Source organism: Rhinolophus hipposideros, assembly GCF_964194185.1.
Source record: "Rhinolophus hipposideros genome assembly, chromosome: 26".
NCBI lineage: Eukaryota > Metazoa > Chordata > Mammalia > Chiroptera > Rhinolophidae > Rhinolophus > Rhinolophus hipposideros.
The window spans coordinates 12,962,367-12,974,828 of NC_138072.1; the positions used below are offsets into that span (position 1 = coordinate 12,962,367).

A 12,462-nucleotide genomic window follows, 5' to 3' on the forward strand; every position below is an offset into this window, starting at 1 on the left:
TTCCGATTTACTTGGTGACTAAATTGAACCCTTTAGTCAGCATGGTATTGGGAAAAGAGCAAAGAGATTTGCTCTTGGCACCAGCTCATTGCATGCTCTCAGAAAACACACCTGCGCTTATTAAGGCTGACTTTTCTCATGTAAAATAAGAGGTTGAACAATATCTAAAATCCATGATAGCATTCAGGTTCCATGATCTATGATCTCATGTGCACATAACCAATCAAGATGTTGTAAGACACGTCACCACACTGTGCGTGCCATGCTAACTGTGATAGGACGCTTGTGACAAGGCTCCCAGCATTCCCTGCCTCCTGGTTCATGGCCTAATGTAATTCCCTACTGTGTGGGATGAACCTCATGACTTGCTTCTAACCAACAGAATAGAATAAAAGTAATGGGATGTCACTTCATGTTCAGGTGCAACACTGCAACACAATCTGACACTAACCACGTGGAGAGAGTACGGATGCCATAGATTTAAGGGCACAATCCCCAACAAGATTGCCTGCGCTTCAATGTCAGCCACAAGTTTGGGGGTCCCCAAGCCACAAGCACTTATGAGCAATTGGCTAAGGATCTAGGGAATTCTCACTACCCTCTCAGGTTCAAACATCCACTAGAACAACTCCAGAACTCAGGAAGGTACTATACTTACAACTACTCTTTTATTGTAAAAGATACAAATTAGGATCAGCCAAATGAAGAGACACACAGAGCAAAGTTGCAGAGTTTCCCTGTCTTCTCCCTATAGAAACAAGACATCACCTGCCTGGTACATCAATGTGTTTACCATCCTGGAAGCTCACCTGAGCTTCAGTGTCCAGAATTTTTACTGGAGTTTGATCACCTATGCATAATTGATTTAATTATTGGTCCAGTGACGTGACTGAACTCAAGTATCATGACCTTCCTGTCCCCAGAGGATGAGCTAGTTCCAACTCTGTCATCACAAGGTAGGTCTTTCTGACTTCCCATCCTGAGTCATCTCCTCAGCAAAAACTCAGGTGTGGGCCCGTAGCCAACCATGAATAACAAAGACACTCCTGTAACTCTGGGAAGTCTAAGGACTTAGAGGCTACCTCCCAGGAGCCAGGAGCAAAGACCAGACAAATTCTTTACAACATTAGGTTACAAAAGATTGCGACTTTCATCTTGCTAGTTGAACATTTCTTTTGCTGGCTCTGATGACGCAAATGGCAAGGCACCAAGGGAGGCCTTGGCCCAACAACCCATGAAGGTCTAAATCCCATGTATACCCATGTGCATGAGGTTGAAAACTGATTCTTCCCCAGTTGAGCCTTCAGATCACACCCTTGACCATAGCCTCGTCAGAAATCCTGAAGCAGAGGACTCAGCTAAGCCCTTCCCAGATTCCTGACTCACAGTAACAATGACATAAGAAATGTGTGTTGTTTTAATTTGCTAAATGGGGGATAATTTGTTATACAGAAATACACATAACTAACACACTGACGACATTATGAAGGAACGATAGTGATGTAAAATAGAGCACCTAGAAAATTAAATCAAACCAATAGGTTTCCTGTATTAATGCTAAGTAAATGAAAACATGGGATGGAGCTGCTTCGGCAGAAAACTACCAGCACAGAGAGATGAAGGGACATACCTTAGATCAAACAGAAAGTAAGCAGTAGTGAAGATTTGAACCCCAATGGCCAGACTCCAGAACCTGTGCATTTAAAACACTGCATCACTAATCTCATTTATATGTGGAATCTAAAGAACAGAATAAACAAGCAAATAAAACAGAAATAGACTCAGAGATACAGAGAAAAAAACTGAAGGTTGTTAGATGGGAGGGGCAGTTGAGGGATGGGGGAGAAGCTGAAGGGATTAGAAAGTGCAAATTGGTATTCACAAAATAGTCACGGGGATGTGAGATACAGTATGAGGAATATAATCAGTAATGTTGTAAAGATCATGTAGGGTGTCAGGTGGGCACTGGACTTATCGGGGGACCACTTCATAGCTTGTGTAGATGCCTGATCACTGCATTGTACACCCGAAGCTGAAGTAGAATAATGTTGAATGTCAATTATAATATATACGTATATATATATGTGTGTGTGTGTGTGTATATATATATATATATATATATATATATATATATATATATATATATTATGTATATACACCAGGGGTACCCAAAAATGTATACATATGACTTGTATTCATCTTTTGTTATCGGTATATATTGAGTATTACAATTTTAATAGTTTTTTCCTTTCTTAAAATGTGTATACTTTTTTTTTTTGCACCCTCTCTATATATAATCACAGGATATAAAGTACAGCACAGGGAATATAGTCAATGATATCATAACAACTATATACGATGTCAGAGGGGTAGTAGAGTCGGGGGGGTTATCACTTTGTGAGGTGTGTTAATGTCTAATCATTATGCTGTTCTGTATACCTGAATCTAATATAATAATTTCAAAAACATTACATTACACTGCCTCTGATAAAAATTTAAAGTGCAAAACCACTGGATAATTGTCCAAGATTCCTTACTATCTAAGAGTTTCTTCCCTCAAGTTTTTAACTATTTATTTACATATGTCATTGCTTCCAAAAAGGATGTAAAATGTCTTAATAATTCTACAATACACTGTAATAAACCTAAAATAAAATCAAGTAAGAAAATCAGAATGGAGAGAATACAAGGGTAGGAAAAATAGAAGGAAGCTAGGTGGGCTTATTAGCTGGGTAGAAATGGGAGCCCCAAAGTCTGAACTCTGAATGTTCAAGTTTCCATGACTGAGGGAAAAACACACAATCAATTTCAAGACGCCCAGTACTTTCAGAGATTAAAGCAATTAGCTGCACAGGAAAAGAATAACTATTCCTGGTTGAAACCAGAGAAAAATTTTCCTGTAGACTCTCACAAAGGAAATACTGTGTGACAGAGCCATCAACAGCCGAAAAAACACCTATGGGGACTGAAACAATGTCACCAGTTTCCTGCTGATGACCCAACACATGCACTCATTCTAGACTAACTAGAAAAATGAATGCAATTCCCTCTCTCTCTCTCTCTCTCTCTCTCTCTCTCTCTCTCTCTCTCTCTCTCTCTCTCGCTCTCTTTTTTTTTCTTTCTCAATGTTTCTTTATTCCTACTCTCTGCTACCTTCTCTTTGATGGTTTGAGCATCAGTGAAAAAGCTGTGCAATCTTGGGCTAAAAATGAAGAGCAAGTACAAAAATCACTACGACAATTAGCATTATTCTACAGAGGAGGAGGGAGGAGAAAAGGAGGACGCGGTTCCCTAAACAAATCAACTGCTTCCTTCATTTTGAACCCTCAGCCATGGAAGAGCACCCCGGAAGCTGCTATCCTGCTCGTTAAAATTTAATTGTGCTGTTAGGACACAGTAGATCCCAATGTTTATATCTTCTCCTTTTGCAGTTGCAATATAATACTTTTAAATTTCTTTGCAGTGAAATCTATAGCCTACAACACTACCATCAACAGCCCAGCTGGGAATGTCCTGCCTCCTACAGCTATTTGAAGTCTCTGGCTAAATTATTTGAACACTCATTATTTCCTGGATCCCAATGACCTTATAAATGAAGCTATTATATGATTATGGAAGGACTATTAAAAATAATAACAGGAAGCCAAGGAATATAAAACAAAGACATGAGTAATTGCTTTGGTCTGTGATTGTTAAATGTTTGGTATCCATAAAAGGCCAAGCACTTGAAGTGAGGCAGGATGAGGCAAAACTGTACAACCTCTCCTCAGAACGTCCTTTAAGCAAATCAATGCGATCGGTTCCCCTTCTAATTTCCATGTGATTATTAGAACAGACAAGTGATTCTCAAGAGCAAGGACCACCCCACCGATGAGCGGGACTTCTCAGAACCTAGAGAAGTAAACTAAATAAGCTGAAATCACATTATAATGTTATAATCTTATTTAACATTGGGGAAAAAGAAAATGCATATCCTGAAAGTCATGTTCAACAAGATCTTCTTGGAGACCGAGAATACAGAGAAGCAGTGATTCTCAAAGTCATAAGAAAGCAGAAGACATGGGCCATGCTTTTCTATGGATACATCCAATATCTCAGGATAGGACCTGAGATTTCTATCATTATCAAAAAGGGCAGGGACTTAAAAGTTGAGAAACATTGTACCAGGCAGTGGCCCATGTCTGATCTGTTTCTCTCCCAGTGCTTATGATTCCATTTATACAAACTCTGGGGCAGAAAAACCTAACGATGATAGAATGCATATCAATGGTTACCTAAAGCAAGGAATGCAGGGAGTGCTGATTGACTGGGAAGGAGCACAAGAGAAACTTTTGTTCTATAACTAGACTGTGGAGATGGTTGCATGACAATATACATTCAACATAACTCTTCAAACTGTACAATTAAAATGTGCGCACTTTACTGCATGCAAATTATACCTCTATAAAGCTGACTTTAAAAGGAAACTTAACATGTTCAAAACAACCCTGACTCCCCCCACCTCCCACCCCTCACCCCCACCCCCACCCTCTCACCCCCACGCCAAACCTGTTCCTCCCAGGCTTCCCCATCTCAGGAAGTGTCTACTTCATTCTTTCATTTGTTCAGATCTTGCAGTCATCTTGGCTCCTCTCTTTGTTCCATCCAGATTTTCTTTATTTTCACCTACATGAGGAGGATATCCAATATTTGATCTCTTCTTACCACCTTCCCCTCTTCCTCCCTGGTCTAAGATACCATCATCTCTTGCCTAATGCAAGAAACTCCTAACTGGTCTCCCTGCTTTCATTCCCCTGGCTCCTTTACTGTTCTCCCCACTGTGGCTGGAGGGAGCCAATACGCCATCTCACCGGATTCTGCTCAAAACTCCCCAATACTTTCCGTTCTTATTCAGTCTACATTCCAAAGTGTTTACATGGCCCGTAGGACCCTACAGGGTCTGCCCCGAACCCTGTCCCCCACATTCACATCTTCTCAAGCACAGTTCTGCCTCAAGACCTGTGACGTGTTCCTTTGCTTCAGTGATACTGACATCGCGCCAAATATCCCCAAGGCCTCATCTGAGGCTATCCCTGACCATCTTGGATAAACAGAATTCCCACTAAACAAATAAAGGAAAATGCACTTTTAAATACAAAGAAGTAGAGGAGACATATTACACGTTTTTAATTATTTTAAACATTTAACTAGTTAACCGATTTCTACCAATGAGGAAATATTTTACATTCCAGTATTAATCACTTTGACCTTAAAACATTGAAACTCTTTAGTTCACTAATATCATTCCTGGGAAGTCTATTTTTAAATGTTTTAAAAGGTAAAAGCTATACCCACAAAATGTTTCTTACATCATTTATAATATAAACAAAAAATTAGAAACAACCAAAATCTCCAATAATTAGTAAATGGATAGGTAATTTTATAGACATTTAACATTATAATTATCAACCTTGTATAACATCAAGGAAAAGATGTTTCTGATATGTTTTGCAAAAAAAATTAAAAATCAGAATAAAACTGTATTTTACGTTCATCAGTATGTGACATGTGAGTGCAGTATATAAGGAAGTGCAAAGATGTGAAACTACTCTATTAAAATGGCAGAAATAGAGGTAGTTTATGTTTTCAAATTTTAATGTTGGTTCAATAAATGTTTATAAGAACATTTTTATACTAAACAAAATGATGAAATGCCCTCAGACCCTGTGGACACCATTCAGCAATATATGCCTGAAGACAGAGTTTTCCAAACTTTCTGGACCTAAGTCCTAAATTTGCATTTGTAATTTCTTTCCTAGACAAACTGAACTCAATGCACCATGCTAGGTACTTGAAGCATCCAAAGATAAATGAGCTAAGTTTATCTTGAAAAGATTTACAAATCCAAATTGGGGGGTGGGGAGCAGGGAGGGAGAAAAAACATTTACTTATCAAAAAAGTTGAATAAAAACAAGAATTTCAAAAGTTTAAAGATAAATTTTTAAAAAATTGAATGACCTATTCCCCTCAAAGCTTCATGAAAATCACTCAAGGAGAGGCCGGTACCTGAAAGTAAAAGGAAAATGGTGGAAAAGAGTCCTTACATAGTTAACTGATGAGAAAATCTGAATTCATACAGTACTATTAACTTCAGTACACAATTATGCAATCTAAAAAGAGCACTTTTCTCCCAGGCTGGGATGGACAAGGGGTGGGGACATAAATACAGAAAATCAAGCCCCATACATACTGTGCCTACAAAACAGGCGTGAGCTTATTCACGGTGAAGACTCTCAGAGGTTCTGATTCGGGAAATCTGGGGTAGGACCCAAGAAGGCCCATTATTCACAAATGTTCCAAGTGCTTCTGATGCAAGTCTCTGATCACAATTTTGAGACATACTGACCTACAGCCACAGGAATCAGGGGCAGATCATACCCAGCTGCCTGAAGACTTCATTGGAATATTGAGGTTCAGATACTCATCTTCGCTGCTACCAACTCATCCTCGCTCAGCATGCTTCATGAAAGCGTTCTCTGAAAGTGAGCGAAGGGGAGCACAGCAAGTGAAGGATCCTGAAGCTTGAGCTTCATTTGCCTGATGGTAAATCCATTCACGGAAAGAAGGGACACACCTAGGAAAACGACTTTCCAGGCAGAGAATGACTAGAGGAGGCAGAATGCTGACTGTGAGGAAGAAAAGAAGCCGGTCTGACGGAAACTCAGGAGTGATGAGGACAGCAGTGAACGATGAAGTCAGTGCTGTCATGGGGGCCGGAGTGTGTCAGGTCTTCTGGGACCTTGTAAGGACTTGGGCTTTTACTGAGTGGGACGGAAACCATCAAGCAGAGAGATGAGATCTGACTTATGTTACAATAGGGTGGCCCTGGCTGCTGGGTTGAGAACAGACTGAAAGGAGACCAGGGAAGATAAAGGGACACTAGTTAGGAGACTGTCACGTTCACCCAGGCAAGAGGTGGAGGTGGCTGGGCAAAGCGGTGGAGGCTGTGAGAAGAAACATTCAGAACGCCGTCTGAAGGTAGAGCCTATAGGATTTGCCGATGGGTAGGATATGGACGATGAAAGACAAGAGTCAAGACTTCTAAGGGGTGGAGGGTTTTCTTTCTGGAGTAATGAAAATGTTCTAAAATTAACTGTGGTAATGGTGGCACACCTCGGTGATTATACTAAAAACCACTGGATCGTACACTTTCAGTGGGTGACTTGTACGATATTTGGATTGTATCTCAATAACATTGCTTTTGAAAACAGAATGACTTTAAGGTTTGGGGTCTGAGCAACAGGAACAGTGACGTCACCATCAACTGAGACGAGGAATGCTATGGAAAGAGCAGGTCTGATGGAGCTCGGTTGGGGAAATCATAATTTGGGGATGTACTAAGTGTGATATGCCTGTTCGACATCCAAATGGAGATATTCCTTCGGCAGTTGGACATTTGAATCTCAAATTCACAAGAGTGGACTGGAATAGAGATATGTTTGTTTTCAAGGCACTCGATGAGATCACCTAGAGCGAATGTAACTAATAAAGAGAGGTCCAAGGACTGAGCCCTGAGGCACTCTATCTAATGTTATGGGGAAGAAGAAGAGACTGAGGGAGAGACTAGTAAGGTAGAAGGAAAATGAGGAGGACATGTGACCTGAAAGCCCAGTGCAGAAAGTGTTTTAAAGAGGGTAGGGCAATCAACTGTGCCAAATGCTCCAGACAAATCAAGTAAGACAAGAACAAAAAGTTAGCCATTGCATTTAGCAATGAGTAGGTCTCAGTGACCTTAATAAGATTAGAGGCGGAAAGCACAGCCCACTCTTTCAAGTGGTTTGCCGTGAATGGAAGGAAAAAGATGGGTAGTAGCTGGAAGGGTATGTGAGGTCAAGAGAGTTTTTTTTTTTTTAAGATGGGAAAACTAATGGTGTGTTTGTATCCTGAAGAGAAGTAGTCGGTAAAGAGAGAAATTTCAATAGAAAGAAAGGAAAATTGATGGGGTGATTCCTTGAGTAGAGAAGAGAAGATGGGATCTAATACATAAGCGGAAGGTTAGCCTTGGCTGGGTACAGGTCAATGGGTAGACGTGGGATGGAAACTTGTAAAAGTTCTTTGATTTCTTTTACTTTGTCATTGAAATAAGAACCCGAATGTGGGTGAGGAGGTGGGAGATTACTGAAGTTTTGAGAAGAGAGAAGGTTTGAAATAATCATTTAGAAAAATGTCAGAGGAAGTGCACTTGGGAAACATACAGTGATTGCAGAGCAGCAGCAGACCCTCCACTGGAGGGTCATGAGCATGAATTTAAAGTGAGAACAGTCAGCATGGTTGCTTTTCTCTATTGCAGGCAGGAGTAAGGAGAGAGTTGAATCTAATCATACTTTAACAATGTTTTAAACTATATTTCAGCCAGAAGCATGACAAAGCAAGAAAGAGCAAGAGAGTAGAGGACTTTTAGAAGGGAGTAATGATAATGACCATCAATGGAATTTGAGCACTTAGGCAGGAAGGGACCCTAAAAAGTTAGTGGGATCACTGGATGTTGTGGGTTCAGAGGATTATTAACGTTGTAGTAGAGAGAGTGAGCTGCAAAGATAGAAAGAGCTGGCCAGAGATTGGGATGTTTGAAACAGATATAAAAAGTTGCCGTTACTGATCACAACAAGGTCTACAACATGACTGTGAGAATAAGTAGCTGAGATGGAATGGAGGACGAGATCATTGGGTACTAGCATAAAGACAACCATTTGGACCGAAGGGATGGAATAGAGAATCCAGAAATAAACTGTCTCCTACGGTCAAATGATCTTTGACAGGGGTGCCAAGACCATTCAATGAAGAAAGGACACGCTCTTCAACAAAGTGCTGTGAAAAATGGAATGTCCTCGTGCAAAACAATAAAGTTGGACTCTTACCTTATACCATACGTGAAAAATAAAACAGATCACAGACATAAATATAAGATCTAAAACTATGCCTCTCCTACAAAAAAAAACAGGGAGAAGCTTCATGACATTGGATTTGGCCATGATTTCTTGGATATGACACCAAGGGCACAGGCAACAAAGAAAAAATAGATAGATGGGACTATGCCAAACTTAAAAACGTCTGTGCATCTAAGGACACAATCAACATTGTGAAAGGCAGCCTACAGAATGGGAGAAATTATTTGCAAATGATATATCTGATAAGTGGTTAATACCCAGCATATATAAAGAACTCCTACAACACAACAACAACAAACATAACCGAATTAAAAATGGGGTAAAGGACTTGAAAAGACATTTCTCCAGAGATGATATACAAATGGCCAACAAGCATATGAAAGGATGCCCAATGTCACTAGTAATTAGGGAACTGTAAATCAAAACCACAAGGTGATATCATCTTATACTTATTTGGATGACTACTATCCACAAAACAGAACATTATAAGTGTTGAACAAGGATACGGAGAAATTGGAACCCTGGTGCATGTTGTTGGGAATACAAAAGAGTGTAGCTACTATGGAAAACTGTATGGCAATTCCTCAACAAAGTAAAAATGGAACTACCATATAATCCAGCAATCCCACTTCTGGGTGTATAACCAAAAGAATTGAAAGCAGAATCTCAAAAAAAAATTGTACATTCATATTTATAGAAGCATTACTCACAATAGCCAAGAGATGGAAGCCACCCATATGCGTGGATGAATGAATGGATAAACAAAATGTGAGATACATACACACACACACACACACACACACACTCTCTCTCTCTCTCTCTCTCTCTCTCTCTCTCTCTCACACACACACACACACACACACACACACTATAGAATATTACTCAGCCTTTAAAAAGAAGGAAATTCAGACACATGCTACAACATGAATGAGCCTTGAGGACATTATGCTAGTGAAATAAGCCAGTCACAAAAAGACAAATATTCGTATGATTCCACTTATATGAAGTATCTAGGGTAGTCAAATTCACAGAAACAAAAAGTAGAATGGTGGTTGCCAAGGGCTGAGAGAAGGAGGATTGAGGAGGTGTTGTTTAATGATATAGAGTTTCAGTGTTGCAAGATGAAAGAGTTCTGGAGATTGATTGCACAACCATGTGAATATATTTAACACTACTGAAACTCTACACTTAGTAATGGGTAAGATGGTAAGTTTTGTGTTATGTGTTTTTTATTACAATTAAAAAGAAAAACAACAACATAGTGAAATTACAATCTATAGAAACTCTCAAACCTCTTCTTCGTTCATCTATGCGCTCATTCTTCTTTCTATGTATGTTACAAATCTGCTAACAAATAGGAAAGATTGGTTTCTGCTTTTTCATCCATAAAGCTCATCTTCCTGTGAGATGCCATTGAAGAGCTCACACCACCCCTTACCATACTTCACTGCACCTGATCTTAATCTATCCCCGCCACACACACCTTGACCAGGATGGTGGATGGATAAAGGGGTCAGGATAATGTAGTGCCGCAATGTTGTAAATTGACTTGAACATCTTTAATCTGAGGAATTCAAAACTCCACCCTTTTGCTGACTCAGCTCAGGCTCATACTAACTTTGTGAGCGAAAGAAGAAAGGTACTATTATCCCTGTACAAATATGAAAATGGAAACATAGATCTGAAGATGCATATGTCCATTCTGGACTCGAGGCCACTATCTTGCAGAGGTCCTATTGTACTCTGCTGGCATAAAACCGCATTTCAAACCCAAACCGCCTCCTAGATGTTAAAATGTTTGTTTTAGTTACAAGTACTTGTTTTCATTGGAAAGCATCTTCAAAACAAACATTGATTTTAATAGTTAAAACAAAGCAATAATTTGTTTTGAAATTTTCTCTATTAAAAAAACGTGGAGGGAATATAAGGGCACAGAGCCAATATACATAAACAAAGGACAATGTGAATGTGCTTACTGGCAGGATGTGGTTTAAATTGTTTCCAAGGTTGTATTATGCTGTTAAGATCAGCAGTAGATGTTAACTAGTTGATCCCAAGTGGAGAGATAAGGGAAAAGAAAAAACAAAAACAAAACATTGCCCATTTCATGCAAAACAAAATTGCATCTAACTAGTGGATATAAGGAATAGACAAATTAAGTTAGAGAATGACAACTCACTTTTTAAAGGATTTTTTATGGGTTTCCTTTATAATGAGAGCCCCATAATGTGCTTAAAGCATGATTCCATATGTAGAAATTCTACTTCAATCCAACCTACCAAGAGAGTAACTAACTTTAATAAAACAATGTAGAAAATGAATTCATTTCAGACCAAATTGTACCAGATTCTATGGATAATAATATCCTAAGGAGAAGAGTGAAATTACAATCTATTAGTGGAGATAAAAATAATGTATGATAAAAAGGCAAACGTGTCAGAAATACTTAGGCATAAAGCATTTGTTGAATGTTAAATAACCCTGGGGTAGAAGAACTAAAGAAATAATTTCAAAGGATTTTAAAATCTGCAACAATGATAGGTAAAAGGACCAATCATTTACTTGCCCCTGAATGGGGAAACGATACCAGTTCTGACAAGCTGACCACGACCATCACTTCCAATTAATCTCCTTGCTTTCATTGCCCTCCCCCCGCCTTTTCTGTAACTGTAGTCATTGCTTAGCTTTTTCTGCAGTTTCCCTACCTACCATTTAACAATTAGATTCCAAACCGAAGCTGCAAAAGAAAGAACATGTTGGAAATTTTAAGGTTAAGACACAGAATTAAAGAACAGACAGCTTCAAGACTTAGTGATTTGTGCACCTTGATTTTTGGCATAGGATATCATAAAGATACAAAACAATATGGAAATATTAAGCAAACTTTAAAAACTTTAATTTGAAATAATTGTAAGATAGTACAAAGGACTCTCATATACTCTTCACCAATTGTGAACATTGATCATATTTGCTTTATTAATCTCATTCTCTATCTATTGAACCATTTGAGAGCAAATTGAGACATTATGCCTCTTTTACCCTTAAACTTCAATATGTTTCTGAAGAACAAGAACATTATCTTACAAGACCCCAATAAAATTATCCAAATCAGGAAATTTAATATGATTACAATGTTATTATCTAACATATAGTCCACATTCAACATTCGCCAATTGTCATAATAATGTTTTTTATAGCTATTTTTCTTAATCCAATTCAGGATCACCCATGGATTTAGTTGTCTTGTCTCTTTAGTCTCTCTTAATCTGGCAGAAATCCTTAGTCTGTATCTTTTATGACATTCATACTTTCGAAGAGTATGGAAGAGTTATCTATATTTGTCTACCGCAAATACAGGCTATTCTTTATTTTGCAGGAATAGTACATTATGTTATGTTCTTTTCAGGACTTCATATCAGGAGGCATATGGTGTCCATTCTTCCCATAACTCATGGTGTTAATTTAGATCATTTGGTTATAGTGGTGTCCGCCAAATTTCTCTATTGTAAACTTTTTAATCTTTGTTATTAACATG

The 12,462-nt window shown here is 38.7% G+C and overlaps 1 protein-coding gene across 2 annotated transcripts in view; it reads right to left on the bottom strand.

The window, feature by feature from the left end:
• TP53BP2 (tumor protein p53 binding protein 2) overlaps window positions 1-12,462 on the bottom strand; it is a 144,978-nt gene that overhangs the window by 97,278 nt on the left and 35,238 nt on the right. For both annotated transcript variants that reach the window (XM_081039072.1, XM_081039073.1), the window contains exon 3: window positions 4,549-4,665. The gene's annotated coding sequence lies outside the window, so the exon portion shown is untranslated. The remainder of the gene's footprint in view (window positions 1-4,548; window positions 4,666-12,462) is intronic.